The sequence below is a fragment of the Gobio gobio genome, assembly GCF_949357685.1.
Source record: "Gobio gobio genome assembly, chromosome: 9".
NCBI lineage: Eukaryota > Metazoa > Chordata > Actinopteri > Cypriniformes > Gobionidae > Gobio > Gobio gobio.
Genome location: NC_137115.1, coordinates 27,760,179 through 27,778,475, shown reverse-complemented (window position 1 = coordinate 27,778,475; position 18,297 = coordinate 27,760,179).

The window sequence follows — 18,297 nt, the reverse complement described above, 5'->3', positions numbered from 1 at the left end:
TATTATCAGCACAAGTAAGACACAATTGTAATAAAATAGATTTTATTAACAAAAGATAAACAAGAATAACTAACACAACTACTAAGTGAATGCAATGAATGATAAAGGAATAAAGTGCATAAGATACATAAAATACATGTGATTAAGTTGAGTGTGGCTATGGAAGAGATGCATTATCTTATGGAAAGATAAACGGTTGTTTCTCTGAAAATAAGGTGAAGAACCTTATTATGCATCAAACAAATAAACAAAAGATTATTTGTTATTAACTAGCATCAGTTAAATTAACTCTAATGTAAATTAGAAAATCATATACTGATAATATACAACAATGCCATGGTTTCTGGAAAGAGGTTTGGTTAAGTGATATTTACGTTCCACTAAGCAGTCCGATGGAGGTGACTTCTTCCACTGGTTGTGCTGGGTGACAATGCAGTGGGAAAGGAGCTGGAATCCGTTTCAACAGCCTTGAACACGAAGATCTGTGGGATGCTGATCTCCTGGAGCACCAAAGGGTCCAAAAATCTGGAACACGCAGATGAGGCCCTGAAGTAGGTGCAGAAGGTCCTTAATCTGGAACACGCAGACGAAAGAACCTCGAAGTGAAGGTTTGCTCTCCTGAGCTTAACCTTGTTGCAAATGTCTCTGTGTGTCTTCTGACTCTGTGGGTCAGACACTCAGGACTTGGTCAATCCGCTTTGGTCTTCCTGGCATGGAGACTCGGGACGTGCTGTAGTCGTCTCGCTGGACTAAAACTCTGAACGTAGTGGTTGTTAATGTCTCTTTCCTCACAGGCTGGAGGTTCAGAACGTGGTCGTATCTGTTGCTGCCTCACAAGCTGTAGATTCAGATCCTTATATCTTTTGTTGTCTCTCTGGATGAACCAGAGGCTCAGAACTTGGTGAACTGTTTCAGTGTCATCCTTGCTGGGGAGACTCAGAACTTGGTGAACTGTTTGTCTCTCTCAAGGAGAAACTCAGAACATTACGGTGTATCTGTTATGTCTCTCTTGAAGGGAGACTCAGAACAAGGTGTGTCTGTTGAAAGGGTACCTTTATCCTTTTCCGAATAGGAGGATATTGCAATTTGGCGCTTCTCCATTCCAGTGTTGCGATTGGCTGCTGGCATCAGAGGGGGTCCACAGTGAGACTCACCCTCCTTTCTCCTGTGGAACTCATTTGCATACTGTACACAGTTAGAAGTCTTTAAAGTGTCTTTAAAGTTTACCAATGCATTTCTCATTTTCCAAACCACCATCAGAAAACCCTTGGCAATATTCTAACAAATAGAAACCAAACATGATGGGAAAAGATTGAACTGTTTATTAATTTGTTCATTAACAGCTGATTCTGTGTAAGATGTTGCATTACAAATAGCTGTCACTGAGAATACTTATTTCTCTGAATAAGTATGAAATGGATGAGTGTAGTTTACATCAGTCTTAAGGTTTCCAAACATAGTTATGACTGGATTTGGATAGATCATTTTGGTCTTTCTTTCACCCACTACTGCTGAGGTCCTGTGGAATTTTTATGGCAGTCATAGACTAGGGATTTGGGTGAAGGGCAGAAACTGCATGTGGACCAATGAGATGTCTTGTCCTTCCTGGGCTTGGTACAAGAGTTCTTCTTATTGCCCTCTAAGAGGTATCTGGATGTTGTCCTAGCATCTTTATCTGATGGTGTTGGACAGTTTGTTTGTCTCTACCAAGATCCAATCAAAATGTAGAAAACCTTTGTCCACTGTTATGGACAGAGAGGGGCCCGGCCATAAACTGGGCCCTGGAATGTGCTGTCCACTACAATGTACATACATGTTGCTCACATATTATGGTAGCCCAGTTTGTCCTGAATACAGTGTAATTACACTTTTGCCATTTATGTGTTTATAAGCAACTGAAAAAAACAAATGTAAGAGCATTTCAAAACTTCTAAAGGGCCCCAAAAGAGCTCAGGCTCCAGAGGGTTAAGCATTACATAACCGACTGTCACTTGAACTGACATTTTTACATCATTTTGTTTTTGACATTAAAAATACACGAAAGAGAGCTCAATTCACTTTGTTTGTTTTTTAAAAACATCTATATAGTTTTTATAACTTTTAATTTCTGTTTTAGTTAGTAGGCCATATCAGGTTAACCCTCGTGCACTGTTCGATTTCTGGTTACACTCCTTATGGTATGGGTAAATTGACCCTAATTGGACTCAATACAATTGCCCAAAAATCACTCTATGAAAAAACACATACAATCAGGTACAAACAAATCACTTTTAATATCAATACTTTTCACACATTGCAAAGAATAAATATCTGAATTTACGATTTATAAAAATACTTTTAACCACTATTTTTAAGATTGGCCCTTAGGACACTTGCCTTTATACATTTAGAACAATAATATCTTAGTCTAAACCTAAAGTAATCTTGACCAACTATATAGCATTTTAAAGCTTTCCGACTCTAATTTTCATATTTGGTGACTGATTTTCAAAAGAGATGACAGCAGAAGATAAATAGCGATAGATTCGTCATTTGTGATGCAGTGCCAAACTATAACGCGCGCTCTAACTCTTTTCATATCGTTTTTTATATGCCTTTTAGAGACTGAATTCAAATCAAATATTAACATTACTACTAGCCTGGTTAAAACCAGACCATTCTCAGTAGTAACTGAGTTATGGTCTGGCAAAGCTTCATAGACAAATCATTTCCAAAGGGGCGTCACCAACGGGCGTTGCTCAAATGCCTCTCGGCGCAATTGGATAGACCTAAAACCAATCAGAGCGATGAGGGAGATGACGTATGCAGAGCGACGGAGAAACAGCTGAGACTATCAGCTGGCCGTTTCTCAATATGCGTTCTTGTCTGTACTTGTGTTCTCAAATAGGAAATGTCCCCGGTTTCCATTTCAGAAATCTGGTCACCTTACCTTAACCACATATTAATGTTTAATATATTATTTTTAAAATGAACGAAAAGAGGCAGGGTGTTTTATACTTCGTTTTATTATAAATATATAAGATAATCAATGTAGGCCTAGCTACGCGTTGCCTGAACCACATTCGTGTGGCTATTATTATGTTTAATTTTTATTATATTTTTTTATGAAATGAGGCAGTGGTGTTTTATGACATATTTCGTACGTGAACTTCTGACTTGCGTCCGTGACTTACCAAGTTTGACTCCGGAGAATGAACTCCCGAGGACGGGAGGACACTAGTCTGCCTACTCTGCTAATGGACAAGCAGCGTTCTTGACAGTATCACTCAGTATATATGTAGTGCAGGCAATGCATATTATCTTGAATGCATGTTTATAACAAAACGAAATATAAAAAACCCAGCCTCATTTCGTTTACATTTAAAAAAACACACACACAAAATATAGGCATAATATAGGCTATGATTATCACTGTAATAAATTAAATATGACACAAAACACAACCCAGTCTCTTTTTGTTAAATGTCAGTTTATGTGTGATCATCAATAGCAATTATAAAAGTATAAGTAAAAGGTATAAGAAGCTATACAATAAGTCAGCGCTTAGTCAGCGCTAGGAGACTACAACGGTAAAGTTTAATATCTTAAAAATATAAAGTAATGAAACTTCACTTTGCCCTCAGACAAAACGATCTGTCTAGGAACAAATTATAGATTAATGAGAGCAAAGATCAGTAGATCTACACAAGACGAGACGGTTTAACCACTACAGAGACATCAGAGCCAGCGGCAGGCAGCAGAAGGACTGGCCGAGAAAAGGCGCTTCTCGTGGGGTTAATGATCGATTGAGCGCCGCTGAACCACTGGAGCTCACAACTCCGAAGACGGCAGATACAATTTTAAAAAAAGCGCTCTCTTTATAAATAAACCACATATTTGAGCTTTAAACAACTACATTCACGCCTGAAAAGGACTTAAAACTATATTTTGTAAAACATTAAAGGTCCCATGGCATGGCATTTTTCTATTATTTTATAATGTTTCCTGAGGTGTACTTATATTGTTAGTATGATTTTTACATCATAAAATGTCATAATTTAGAAATAAAAGGCATTTTTTCAATACTGATGTTTGTCCTCTGGCTGAATGCCCTGCTTCAAGAGGCGTGTCTGCTGTGAGACTTCAGTAAAAACGCCCACTGTTGTGATTGGCTGACATCTTTGCGAGGTCTACGAGGCACGAGCAGGCATGAGCTGCTGCCAGAGAGACGGATGGACCTTTGTTCACTTCACATCAGTTCTGTCAGTCTCAGTTCAGTGCTGTTGTAGTTACAGCATATACTTCAGGTTATTAGTTTATTTCTAGTCGGAGGGGCTGTCACTCATGTCAGAAAGTTAGTAACTTTTGTAAATTATGGATCAGCGCTGACTGGAGACGCGAACCGTTTAGAACGATTCAGTCCGATTTGGTGAACTGATTCGGTTCACTAAAAAGAACCGGTTCAAAAGAATGATTCGTTCGCGAACCGGACATCACGGAGACGGAGCGATTGCTAACAAAGTTATTTATAGTAACTACTGAGTTGTGAGAGGCTGTCAGCGCGAGTTTATTGTGTTTGTATCTGAGAGTTCTGAATAAACACGAGTTCCAGTCACACCGAGTCCGTCTTCATCATTATTACCAACTTTGTAACACATGCAAAGTACCATTACAGTTGTCGAGACGAACGAGTTACGAGTAAGTGTTGATAATAGCATTATTTTTAGACATGTTCCTATCATATGAAAAGCGTCAGTGACGCGCATTGCGTACACAGCACAAACAAAGACACAACAGCAGTAATCGAATGTAATCCAGTTTATTGTGGGAATAGCTGGCTAGCCTAGCCGATACCCTCACGCTTACCCCCCGTCTGCTTGATCTCGCGCCGCGTAAGGCGCCTCCGCTGTGGGCCAGATGCAGTACTGGGGGTCGGGGATGTTGAAGGCCGACCGGTCAGCCCGAGCTTCGGCGTGTGTGAAGTTTATCTCTAAAGATGTGGCTCTCTATGTTGAGCAGAAACGACTGTATGCACATTTTAGAACAGATAGACGCGACGAGGACGTACAAAAACACTGACTCACAAGATAGAAAACACGAAATCACTGTTCTGTCGGGAGAGAGAGAAGCCGCAGTGTGTGCACGAATAATAAATAATTAGCTACACATAAGAAATCACTGATCACAGATCAGAAGGAACTGAAAAAAGACTTCTGTTTTCATTTGTACATCCAAACACTGAGAAACTGCCAGCGTTCACTCGTTCACAACCCATGATCTCTCGAGCGTTTGCATGGGTGTGCCAGATTCTCTGGGCGGAGGAAAGGGAGGAAACCGTTCCTGCTTGGACGTCAAACCAGGAGACTTCAGGATTGGCTCGTCTGGCCTGTCATTTTCTCAAAGGCAGAGAAAGACAGCCAGAACTCGGTTTTACACCGATCAACATTTCTATCCACTTGGGGACAATATTCAGGCTAGGGGAACTCATATTAATGTTGAAAAACCTCATAAAATGAACATTTCATGCCATGGGACCTTTAACACTACCAGAGGGCTCTCGCTAAGACCCATTCGTTTATCCACCAAAGGGCCAAGCTGGTATCAGACTTTTGCCGAATCCAGTCGGTAAGACAGCGATAACATCTTTTTAGATATGAAGGCTTCGAGTGTTGTTCTTTGCTCGGGTTTTAACGAAAAGGAAAAGTTTAAATCGCTTAAAACAGACGCGATAGCTGATTCGAACGAGTGATGCTCCACGTACAAATCTGCTTCAATGTCGCTGCGCTGTCGTCATCGTCTAAAGCCCGCCCCAACGTTTCTAATTGGTTCCGCGATTTCTAGGGTTTAGAAATGGGCTTGAATGGACTCTTTGCAAGACTACTTGCAGAGCAAATCTAAATTTGACGGAAGTTATCTGGGTTTTCCCAGGCTACATTACTACCCAAACTACTTCTGAATAGGATGTCTACTTCATAGATATTTTGAAAAGTATGAAAATATAACGTTCAGATCACTCAAACCATATGGAAATCGAAGAGTCTACATGTCATCTAGTGGAAAACGTTGGTACTGTGAACAAAAACATCTTTTTTTTGAGATATCAACCTAAAATTTGGTACAGAAGTTGTTCAGATATTTAGCTTTGATTTTCTTGAGGTTTTAGAATTTAACATGTTTTGTAAAATGTATATTTTATATAAAATATAAAAGTATATATGTATATGTTATATATTTTACATGTTCATGTAAGGCCGATTTCAAAACACTGCTTTATGAAGTTTTTAATCTCAGCAAGACACTGGCACTTCAGGACTAGAGTTGAAGAGCTCTGAGATACAACAAAGTGTTTTGTATTTTGTGTGAAGGGTCAAGGGTCAAGCCAAACATCACTTGTCTCTTCATCAGACACATATCCTTCAAGAATGATTTTATGTTCAATATTAAAATAAGAATGAATGATAATCAAGTTATAACCATTTCCTACATTTGATAACTCAGTTCTCTATATTCAAGGAGTGATTTTGGATATTGAAGTGTTTTTGCTGTGTGCTTTTCAATCCACATTCTTCAGGTGCTGTTCTGAGTCTGTGTCAAGACGTGCTGACAGGCAAATGTCCTTGGTGTTGTAATAACACTCCAGGGAGTGAAGAGAGCTCAGCATGTGTTAACTGTATGTCTTACTGAAGTGACCCCTGGGGTCATCTATGTAACAGCTATGGGACTCTTTGGGGACTGTAAATGTACCTCTTTTATATATTCTTCTTTCTTTATAGAATAGAATAAAGTCACTTCTGAATTAGAGTTAGTATCAGCATGTTTTGGAGAAGTGCTTTGTTGATAGTTAGTTAAGATGTTCCGACCTTGATGGAAACTGTTTTTCTGGGGAACTTTGTGTGTGCGTCTCATGATTCTGTGCAGATCCCGTATTGGAGATGGTCCTTTCGGCAGACGATTGGAGACTTGGAGGCGTCTTTTCTGTGACCTCCGAGGTCATTGAGGACTAATCTGGGCCTGGGCGACATCAAGTCTATGCATTTTTAGTGATATATGCTCCTTTCTGTCTACGTGTGGAAAGTTGCTTACGTTGCATGTTGTTAGAACCAATCAGAATCATTCCACATGGCAGTAATGACGTGTCTAGACCTTGAAAACAGTATAACTGTTCAGAAAATTGTATGTATGTTAGACGGAGACGGGGAGACTGTTAGAGGGAGCGTGGCCTACGAACTCCTCTTGAGCTGGCTTCTGCTGATGAAACTGCAAACTATTCTTCAGTAAAATTTTTCTTTAATTAATCTGACTCCTGACTCCTGGTCTTCATGTTTCACTACTGGTCCTGGGTCCTAAGCTGTTACCCCAACAGTTTATGGTGGAGAATGCGGGCAATCATTCCTTGGTACACCTCTGGCAAACAAGTAGATAAAGTAGTATATTTTATTATTAGACTTGTCTGACTGGAAGAGACTGGGTTAGGGGAACGGGAGAGCTTTATTTCAATGGGAAACAGGGAATTATTATACTAAGGATTGTGTTTCGGCTATCTCTGAGTAAGTCGAGAGCTTTTTGAGAAACAGAAAGGGGTATAAGAAGTCGCTCCAGTAGGCCAATAAGTTTGGGGAACGGGGTGCAAGTAAGCCATGCTTAAAGGGGAGAGAGCTGATTAAGGGCTAAGGTGAAGACACCACTCCTAAAGGGGCATGCGGGGACAAAGGGGACCAGTGCACCACCGCAAACCTTCTCCGTCTCTTCCAACTCAGACAGGGGGCCCCCGAATTTAGGACAATAGACAGTTAGGGATTAAGGTATTAGTTAAACAAAATAAAAATAGATTCAGGGTTGTTTGCCAGGGATGCATCAGGAACGATCCCGAGTAAAATGTAAGGTATGACCCAAATTGGAATGGACCAGTAAGTGACTTTTTCGTATAAGTGTACTTTGCAGTTTCATCACGCAGGAGTCATAGCGTTGATGGTTAAAGATCGTCGCCTCCATCTCTGCTGGTATAATTTCAGGTGAGTATGAATTTTCACTAAAATGATGGCTAAAAATTTGAGTGACATGATCAGTCCAGATAAAGATTTTGAGACGAAAGACAGCAAACGCTGTAAGCAGCGCTGCTCTGAAGCCCTGACGTCAAAGAAATTTGAAAGAATTATTAAGTAAATGGGCGGCAAAAGTTTTAATTCTAATTGGAAAAGTTAATCAGAAAAACCCTAGCTAAAAGCTAAAAGACTGGAAAAATGTTAATTCCTAACTGTTTGTGAGATAAATTGGCAGAAATCACTGAAAATTATGTAGGATTTGGTCTGTGTAGTCTGAGTAAAAGGACTTGAAGTTGTTTTTGAAAAAAAAAAGAGGAAAAAGCAGATATAGTCATGGACACGGAGGGATTTTAAACAGAGGTGCACAGATTAAAAATAAGGAAATAAGTAATAAGTTCAATAAATTGAAGTCTTAAGGAATTCCTTTTAAAGGAAAGATCCATGATCATTTTAAAATAAATTATGAGGTAAAAAATTAATGGCAGTAACTATATAATTAGAGACATAGGGGGTTTAAATGATAAAAATGTTAAAATGACTCGTGAAAAATTCTGATAAAGTTTATTTGACTGGATGTTGGTAAAAACACTGTAGGAGAATTGGTGTTAAACGCTAAAAACCCTAGAAGCTGATGTTTTGGTTTCAAAAGATAAGCTCATGCTGAGCTGTAATAAAACAATTCGCTTATCTGAATCTGGCCCCACCATGTCATTTCTGGTGCTGTGGCTAAAATTGGAAGAGTAACTCAGACTCAATTTAGATGTTTGAAGTTTAAATGTATTGTATGGGCAAAAGACAAATATAAAATTATGATTATTTGGAACCGTCAATTCTGGCAAAGGATAGAGTTAAAAGGAAAATGTTTACGCTTACGCTGAGCTAGTGTGAATGTCTGATGTTTATTGGAAAACAAATGTGATCTCTAGCCAAGTCTTATGCTGTGCTAGATTGACAAGTTAAAAGTTTATGAAAATGCAGTGCCAGTCCTGAATGCATAGAAGTCTCTCTCTCTTTCGAAACCAGCTCAAGGCTGATATCTGAGCCTGTGCCACAGATTAGTAAAAGCACATGGCATCACTTGAAAATAATAAGACATGTTTTAGGGAAAACAGTGTTTAAAAAGGTATGAGATGAATTTAACATTGAAGTTAAAGTCTTAGAAGACTGTTAAAAAGGTTAGAGAAAGAGAGAGAGAGAGAGAGAGAGAGAGAGAGAGAGAGAGAGAGAGAGAGAGAGAGAGACTGCTTGTGGAAGCAGGGATGGTACAATTTGTTATCGCCCTGCTAAAGCTGAAACAAAACAAAGAAATGATATCAGAACCAAAACAATCCAGCTGACTTTTGTAGAGACAAATTAATAATGAGCAGACGTAAAAGCTCAGTTTAAATAATAATTTGAGTAAACACTAAAAGCAAAATTTGAGAATGAGCAATTCATGTTTAATGTGTGTGTGGGTGTGACTGCACTTTATGTTTTGTAAGTTTGTTCCTAGAACTGTTCTGTCCTGATGGGGTGTCATTAACCTCTGGAATGAGTATTTGACCATTACAGATGGGTTAAGGTAAACGACAACCTTTAGAGAAACTGATAATTTTGAAGGAATCTGGTGAAAAGATGATCCAGAACACGGGACGAGCTTTAAATGGATTGTTATCCAGCTCGGTCTGTTATGACGACTTTTGTCATTTATGATGTTGATTTGAATTACTCTCTGGATTAGTTAAAGTGGAATTGTAAAGTTAAAGATTGCCGTCCATCATGGGTTAAAACCCTTGTGTAAATTCAACTGAGGGCTTAAATTTAATAATGTCAATTGATTAAAAATGGTAGGCGTAAATGTTATAGACTTGACGGCAGAGACAAAGTGACAAATTGGCTGAAGTCACTATCTAAATTATCCAGAGACCCCCCTCAAAAATCTGAAAGGCCGGAGGGCGACCAAAGAGATAACTTCTAAAAATTAAAAGTTTTATTTTTACTTTATTTTAATTTTTTTATGATATTTTGATTTATATAGAGAACCACAATATTTTAAAGAAGCAGGTGACTTTAAGTCTTTCTGTGTGACTGGGATTGAGATAAGAGGAATATAATATTTTGGTTTCTGCAGAGCAGTAGAGATAAGAAACAGTAGCCACGTTTACATGCGCACTTTTTTGTCATTCTGATTAAAATCATTCCGATTGAAAGATTCGGTGGACTGTTTACATGAGACGTTATCTAAACCCATCTGGTGTTCACATGTGCTGACTTTCAGTCGGGATCATTTTGTGACATGCGCACACACTCCACACAGTTTGTCTGCCGCCTCAGATTCGTAAGGTTAGTATCGTGGATCAATAGTTCTGTGTTGGTAATTTTTATATTTATTTATTTTTATGTGGCCGGACATGCAGTAGTTTAACCTAATTTATGTCCTTTACAATGGCTATTTCAACATCTGTGAATGAAAAGCATTCAAGATGTGTTCAGCATCATTACTAATATTAAACATAGATATTTCAGATGATTAAGGAAAGATACCATAATCACAAAGGTATAAATATTAACAAAAGTAATTAAAGTAGACTGTGGGTAATGTTACCAATTTGAAGCAGTTGTTGAACTTTTTTTTTTATATCTAACTTACGAGAAACAGAGAAATGTCGACACATCCTCTCCAGCAGCTTGAATGTTCCCCGTTGAAATGGCAACTCTCAACGGCCACCAGAACTTATACAGTTTTATAAAAGCTATTCATTATTTGTCGTAAGTGTAAGAATCACCTCAGAATTTTTTTTTTTTTCTGTCAGGCGCAGTTGAACAAACGCTGTCAAGTAGGACAAACGCTGTCAAGATGAGATGCTGTAGCCAGGCTATATGTCTGTGTCATTATTCCAACATCATGTTAATAACATGTTACGAAATAAAAAGTTTAATACCTCAGAAAAATGACCTTTCCTCTCTTGTCAACCTGGTGTGAGCGCGCCGCGCGCTCTTCAGTTGAGGAGGCGCGCGCTGTATATCACGTCACCGAAAGACGTACACTCAAAGTAATCGGATCAGGTCGTTTACATGGTGGAATTTTTCATTTGATCGGTTCATGAAAAGGTTTATCCCACCCCTCTCAAACCGATTACAATTTCATTCGGTTTGGCCATTTTTATTCCGATTGAGGTGTTTATATGGAGCATTTTCATTCGGATTGGACTTTTAAACCGATTACAGTGCTCCATGTAAACGCACCTAATAATGACGATATTGTGTGGCATCTGCAGATTGATAGAAGAATAATGAGAAATAGCCCAAAGATTAATGTTGTGAAATAGAATTTAGGAACACCCGTAAAGTTAAATGGAAAAACAGCTTTAAAGAAATTGATGATGACTTATAGTCCAAATTTAAAGTAATATGGGAAATTATGAAATCTGTAAGTTCTTTGTAAAGTTATGACACTTTTGGTGTAAGTGGCAAGATAAAGCTAGTGAGGATTTGATGAAGTATCACTGCCAAGTGACATGAATTAAGAGGTTTAAGATTTTGGTCATTTGGAGCTTACACCTGAAGAGTTTTAATGAACAAGACATTGAGAATAAAAGAAAAATTAAAAAAGGGTACTTTAAAGAAAACCCTGATGATTGATTTTTAATGTTTTACTAATAGCATGGTGATTAATAATTTGGTATTCAGTATGATTAAGCATAATGTCAACAAGATATAAATGAGTGAACAAGCTGATTGGATGTAATAAGAATTGATAATTAAGTAATTTTGATGAAAAAGGTTTTAACATTAACTTTTTTTCATGGAGATATGTCATCAACGGTTATGTGGGCTATGATGGGTAAAAATGGGTCTGTTGGAAATAGTAAATTTAACAAAAGGGTTCTTGAGTAAAAATTAGGAACAAGTTTATGTTTTAAGTGGAAATAATGAGATGGATGATATGAATGTTTTCTTTTATTTTCTATTCTTTTGAGAAAGAAATGTATAATGTGTTATGCAATTAAGGTGGTGCATGATATATGAGACTGAATGCAATTGGATGGACTATTCTGTTGTTTATTTTTATTTATTTACTTGTTATTTTTTATTTCAGGCCACTATTGAGTTTTATACCTGAAAAAGATCTGTTTTGAAAAAAAAAAAATAATAATTAGTAATAACAATCCCTATTTTTGAGAGATATATCTTGGTGATAATGATGACATGGGGTGTTAATTTAGTATGTCCTTGTGAGGATGAGTATGTGCTTGTTGGTGTTCAATCAAGTCAATGATAAAGTCAAATTATCCCAATTAAATTCTTGATGGAAAAAGAGCTTTTTCTGTTTTTCAAAAGTATCATTTGACAAGTGGGGCATTGGAAATTAGGAAGCAGCCTAAATTGGTAGACCATTAATACCCCAACATTGGCCTCAGGAGAAACTTAAAGGGTGGGTGACTTAGTCAATATTTATCTTTCTATATTATTATCACAAATTTAATGATCCTCTCCAGGTATGATTTTGTTTTTTCCTTTATATTTTCTAAAGTTCGTATTTGCTCTCTGAGTGGTGACTGAGGGTCCATCCTAGACGTGTGTGATGTCTCACAAGAACACTCGTATCAGGAAAGCTGTGTGATCAGGAACTATAATTAACCTGTCTCCATGTTTTTACTAATTTGAAAGCAGACCCGTGGCTCTGCTGACTCTTGAATGCACTTTCCAAAAGGCTCCAGAAAAATATTGGATCCTGTTGAGGGTCAAAGATCTTAAGCGATGACCAATGAGCATGAGGTGATTCCCCGATGACGGGTAAGCTCTTCTTTTGGCCAGCGGAGGACAACCTAAGCCAATGGGGGTCACCGCCATTGGGGCACCTCCAAGAAGTGGGGTGTTTTTATGTGAGGTGTGTATGAGAGGTGAGGCAGATGTCTGTGAGGCCAGCAACATCACTGTTGGGAGGGGAAGCTGTGTTTCGTAGGGGCCAAGGTCAAGACTGGACACAGCAGCCCCTGCCCTAATATTGGCCCCTCTATACCGCTCACCAAATACCGCATAATTGAGAGCCAGGAAACACCTTGAAGAAAAGATAAGATTGGCATTCAAGGGTCAGCTGAGACCATTCTGGTCACTTTAACCTTGCAAATTTCAGTCATGTGTTCAGATTTTGGAGGCATCACAAGCCTCTAACTCGATGGGAATGCAGCAGCAGTGATTGCTCATTTAGCCCGGCTTCCAGAGATTAAATATGGATTTGTCGTTCAGTTTATTTTATTTAATTTTATATTTCCTTTTACTGAAACCCTAAAGAATTGTATGAATACTATTGTACTATATTGTCTGTTCCCCTCTCAATAAGAGAAAGCACGTTATCAGTATGTGGATCAGGAGTTGAGAAAAGAAGAACATTGGGGCCCTGTTGTGAGTGGAAGGGGTAAAGAGCCTCAAAACGGGGACTGGTCTTTTTAGTGGTCAGCATGTCCGTGATGAGGTGAAGCGACAAGTGTGACCCGTCAGGGAAGCATGCGTCACCCCTTGACCTTCCGTAGTGACTTCACTTGTAGACCAGATGTGGCGGTATTGGACCCCCACATATGGTCTAAAACGGGGGAATGAAGGGTCAAGAGTCAAGTCAAACATCACTTGCCTCTTCATCAGACACATATCCTTCAAGAATGATTTTATGATCAATATTAAAATAAGAATCAATGACAATCAAGTTATAACCATTTCCTACTGATTTGATAAATCAGTTCACCTATAACCTCTCTATATTTAATGAGTGATTTTGAAGATTTTTGTATTATATTTGCTGTGTGATTTTAAATCCACATTCTTTAGGTGCTGCTCTGATGTCTGTGTCAGGACGTGCTGACAGGCAACTGTCCTTGGTGTGTAAAGCACCCTGGGAGTGAGAAGGGCCCAGCATGTGTTTAACTATATGTTTTCCTAAAGTGACCTTAGGGTCACATATGTTACAGCTACGTGACTCTTTTGGGAACTCAGAGAAATGTACCTCTTTTATATGCTTTTCTTACTAAATAGAATAAATTCACTTCTGTACTAAATGTAGTATCAGCATGTTTTGGAGAAGTGTTTTGTTGATAGTTAGTTAAGATGTTCTCAACCTTGAAGAAACTTTTATTCTCTGGAGCTTTGTGTGTATGTGCGTTGTATGATTTGTGCAGATCCAGTATTGGAGATGGGCCTTCCTGCAGGCGATGCCAGACCTATAGACGCCTTTCTATGACCTCCGAGGTCATTGTGATCTAAATCTAGTCATGACGCGACAACTAGTCTACGCATTTTTAGTGATATATGCTCCTATCTGTCTACGTGTGGAAAGTTGCTTACGTTGCATGTTGTTAGAACCAATCACAATCATTCCATATGGCAGTAATGACGTGGCTAGACCTTGAAAACAGTATAACTGTTCAGAAAATTGTATGTACGTTAGACGGAGGCGGGGAGACTGTTAGAGGGAGTGCGGCCTACGAACTCCTCTTGAGCTGGCTTCTGCTGATGAAACTGCAAACTATTCTTCAGTAAATTTTTCTTTAATTAATCTGACTCCTGACTCTTGGTCTTAATTTTTCACTACTGGTCCTGGGTCCTAAGCTGTTACCCCAACAGTACCATGAACGTGGCTTGGCTTTTAGCTGTGTTCATTGTCATAGTAATTTAAGCTTCACGGCTTATCTGCTCCGGAACAGGTTATGTTCTGGATAAGAGATATCAAACTGAAATTGGACCAGTCAGATGTGAGCAAAGTGACACGTCTGATGCAATAAAGTAAATTCCCGAGTTTCTCTTGCTCCAAATTAAAGGTCACTATATAATAAAAGAAAAAATATATTGTCTGACTTTAATGATAATTACTTAATATAATAACTATATATTATTCATATAAAGATATACAAAATTAAAATACACTTAATCCATTACACTGTTACGGTACAGAAGGGTCAGAGACAAGAAGTACAGGTTAGTGAAATTTTATTGATTATTTCAGTAGAGTGAATGGAAGTGCAGGCGAGTGGTGCAGTAATTCTTGGGAATTCAGTGATGAGATCCTGAATGACACAGTCCTTATACTTGCAGATGGTGAAACGCTGGAGACAGGCTTGGAGCTGAGGACACGCACGCACGCACGAACGAACGATGGAGACTTGGAGGTAAAACAGGAAGAAGGTAGGAAGAAGGTAGGTATCGTATGGAAGTCGTTGAAGTAAGCAAAGAGGGTAAGTACCTTTTACAAACGAGACCGGACAGTGAATGTCAGTGTGCGCGTGTCTTTTGTACTGTGGGAGATTGCTGTGCTGATGGGATGCAGGTGTGCGTGATTAGTACGGCTTAGTGATTGTGTGACGTGGGAGCCTGGCGTGACTGTGACATACACAAGCAATTATAGTTTATAAATGATTAAGCATTTAGTTTAAATTAATATTAATATGTACTGATAATATGTAATAAGCTGTAGAATAAACAGATAAAGCTTTAGAAATGTGATCTTACATGTTCGAGTCTCTGAGTCTACCCTATATAAACTATATAAACTGATTTCACAACTTTAACTTGCACTGATAGCAAGATATTTCTATTTTTCTATTTTATAATTCTATTGATTTTTATTATCTTTCTTTATTTTTATTATCTTTATTTTTATTATTACATTTCTTTATTAACTGCTGTGTTAATGCATTTAAATTCTTTACATACTTCAATCTCTTAATCATCGGCAAAAGAGTTTTGAATCACGTTGGCTTTCTCTGTGTTGAAAGGCATGTGATTATGTGATTGGCTGTTCACTACTGATGTACATGACACTTTCATGTGCACGTGCTCAACAAACTCAGGATCAAAGCCTGAGTTGACAAAGAAAGCTGACACTGCATGAAAAAAGGTGTATCCGGACCAGGATACTCCTGTATACACTGCTGAAATTCGGAAGAATCCAGGAGTATACTGGCCGGATAGGTCAAATTCCATGGATCCGTAAATATCCGTATACATCCGAAATGGTACCAAATCGGATGCATGTTGTGGCCGTATACTCCCATGCTACAGCCATTTGTTGCCATGGCAAATAATCCCATCAAGTTTTTCCCAGGAGACATTTTCACACCTCTAAACAGCTTTGACTTCCATCCCCTATTGGTCCTTCATCTCAAACTGGATTGGTTGTTTTTTTTAAAACCACTCCCAAAACCCAGACTGCTATTGGAGGACAGGACGCATTGAAAACCCAGTCAAGTGACTTTATTGGTTACTTCTAAGGCTAAGGGTGGGCTAGGTTTTGTAGCATAGGGACTTGATTGGTTATAGGCCAGCTATGCAGATTTTGCTAATTAATATATAATATATATATATAAAAAATAATCCCCTCTCCCTCCCAAAAGAAAAATACACACAAAACAATTTGAGAAAGTCTGAAATATTTATTAAAAAGGTATAAAAAAAAACAAAACATTCTTAACAGCATTATAAACGAACATTAAAACAATGGTGAAACAAAAACAAGTGAACTAAATGTATTTAAAAGGGATGAAAATGTAAAGAAACAAATGTAAAAATATAAACAGTCCAAAGAACATAAATATACGTTAAATTGAATTGGTAAAGAAACAAAAAGGGAAAAAAAATTAACAAAATGCATTTAAAAGACAGATGTAAAGGAATAAAATACACAGTGAACATAAAAAGGAAAATAATAAATATACAAACTAAACAATATAAAATGAGAACAATAAATTTATAAGACAAAAAAAAGTGTATATAAAATACACATAAATATTCCAAGTAAATAATATAACCAAATAAAAAGAACAAAGAGCCTTATAAACATACATTCAAATGAATGGGGGAAAAGATAAGTGAACAAAATGTTTCTAAAGGAAGGCGACGTAAGAGGAACAACAATACAAAACGTGGAGATCAAAAGCAACATGGACATCTAAAAAGGAACAAACATACAAAGTATACATTATAAAACGAGACAAAGAAATCTATAAATTAAAAAGTGTATATAAAATATATGTAAATGTTCTATATATGGGAACCAATAAAAGTATAAGTATATAAACATAGGAATAAAGAAAATATAAAATGGAACAATTGAATATTAAAATTATAATTATAAAATAATTGTGACCAACTCTAACACAATGTTGTTTGAGCTAGCCAAACCATCCACACTGGCCTTCCATCAACAACAGCATCATCTTCATCTTCATCAGGTCTATAGTTGCGGTCTTCCACAGGTTCTGTGTTGGTTTGTGCAACCCTGGACCGGGTCTCCAGCAACTGCAAAACATGACAGTGAATTAACCACTAAAACTCAGAGAGGAGTATAGTAACATTCTGGGGGGAAAAAGCTTAACCGGTTTCTTAACTTACCCGTCTCTTTCTCTGACGGTTCTGTGTGATGTTCTTCATAGTGTTTCTTTTCTGGGCCTTTTCAGACTGAGCCAAAGAATACTTCCTCAGCAAAGTCTCACAAAATAAAATACATCTTGCGACCTGCCAAATAATACATTAATAATATATAGTTAATGCCAATAAAAGTAAGTAAAACAATTAAATTAAAATGTATTTGTATAGCGCTTTTCACAATACATATTCAGGGTTTTTCCTGGGTCAAAAATGGTCTTCGGTGGTGGCTGACAGACATGGTCATCCACACACACACACACACACACACACACACACACACACACACACACACACACACACACACACACACACACACACACACACACACACACACACACACACACACACACACACACACACACACACACACACACACACACACACACACACACAGCAAAAAAAATACCCTACCCACTTGATCTGCAAGCACAAAACTGACAATAAATTTGAAATAAATTCAAAGAAAGTTTGTAACTTTTGCTTATCTTATTTTGATACCTTGATGTTTGTTTTTTTCCTCATTTTTACACTATTTACTGATAATTGTTTGTTTTGGTAATCATATCAATATTAAAAAAATGAACAAATAGCCTAATTTTCTGCCATATACAATCAGCTAGCTAACAACAACTTTGTTCTGGGTTCACCTCACTCCAGTCTAAACTAAATGATTTTAGGCGATTTATTTTACTACACATTATGAACATAAATAAGCTGAAAGACTGTTGATAATTAAAACTAATTCTTACTATCCACTCTTGCTAAATTGGGTAAGCACACTTGTGTTCTCATTTCAGGTGTTGTTCTGAGTAAATTATTAAACTAATTCGTGAGTTCAGTGTTGGACAGATCAGTTCTAACCAGTTGTTAAAATGATTCG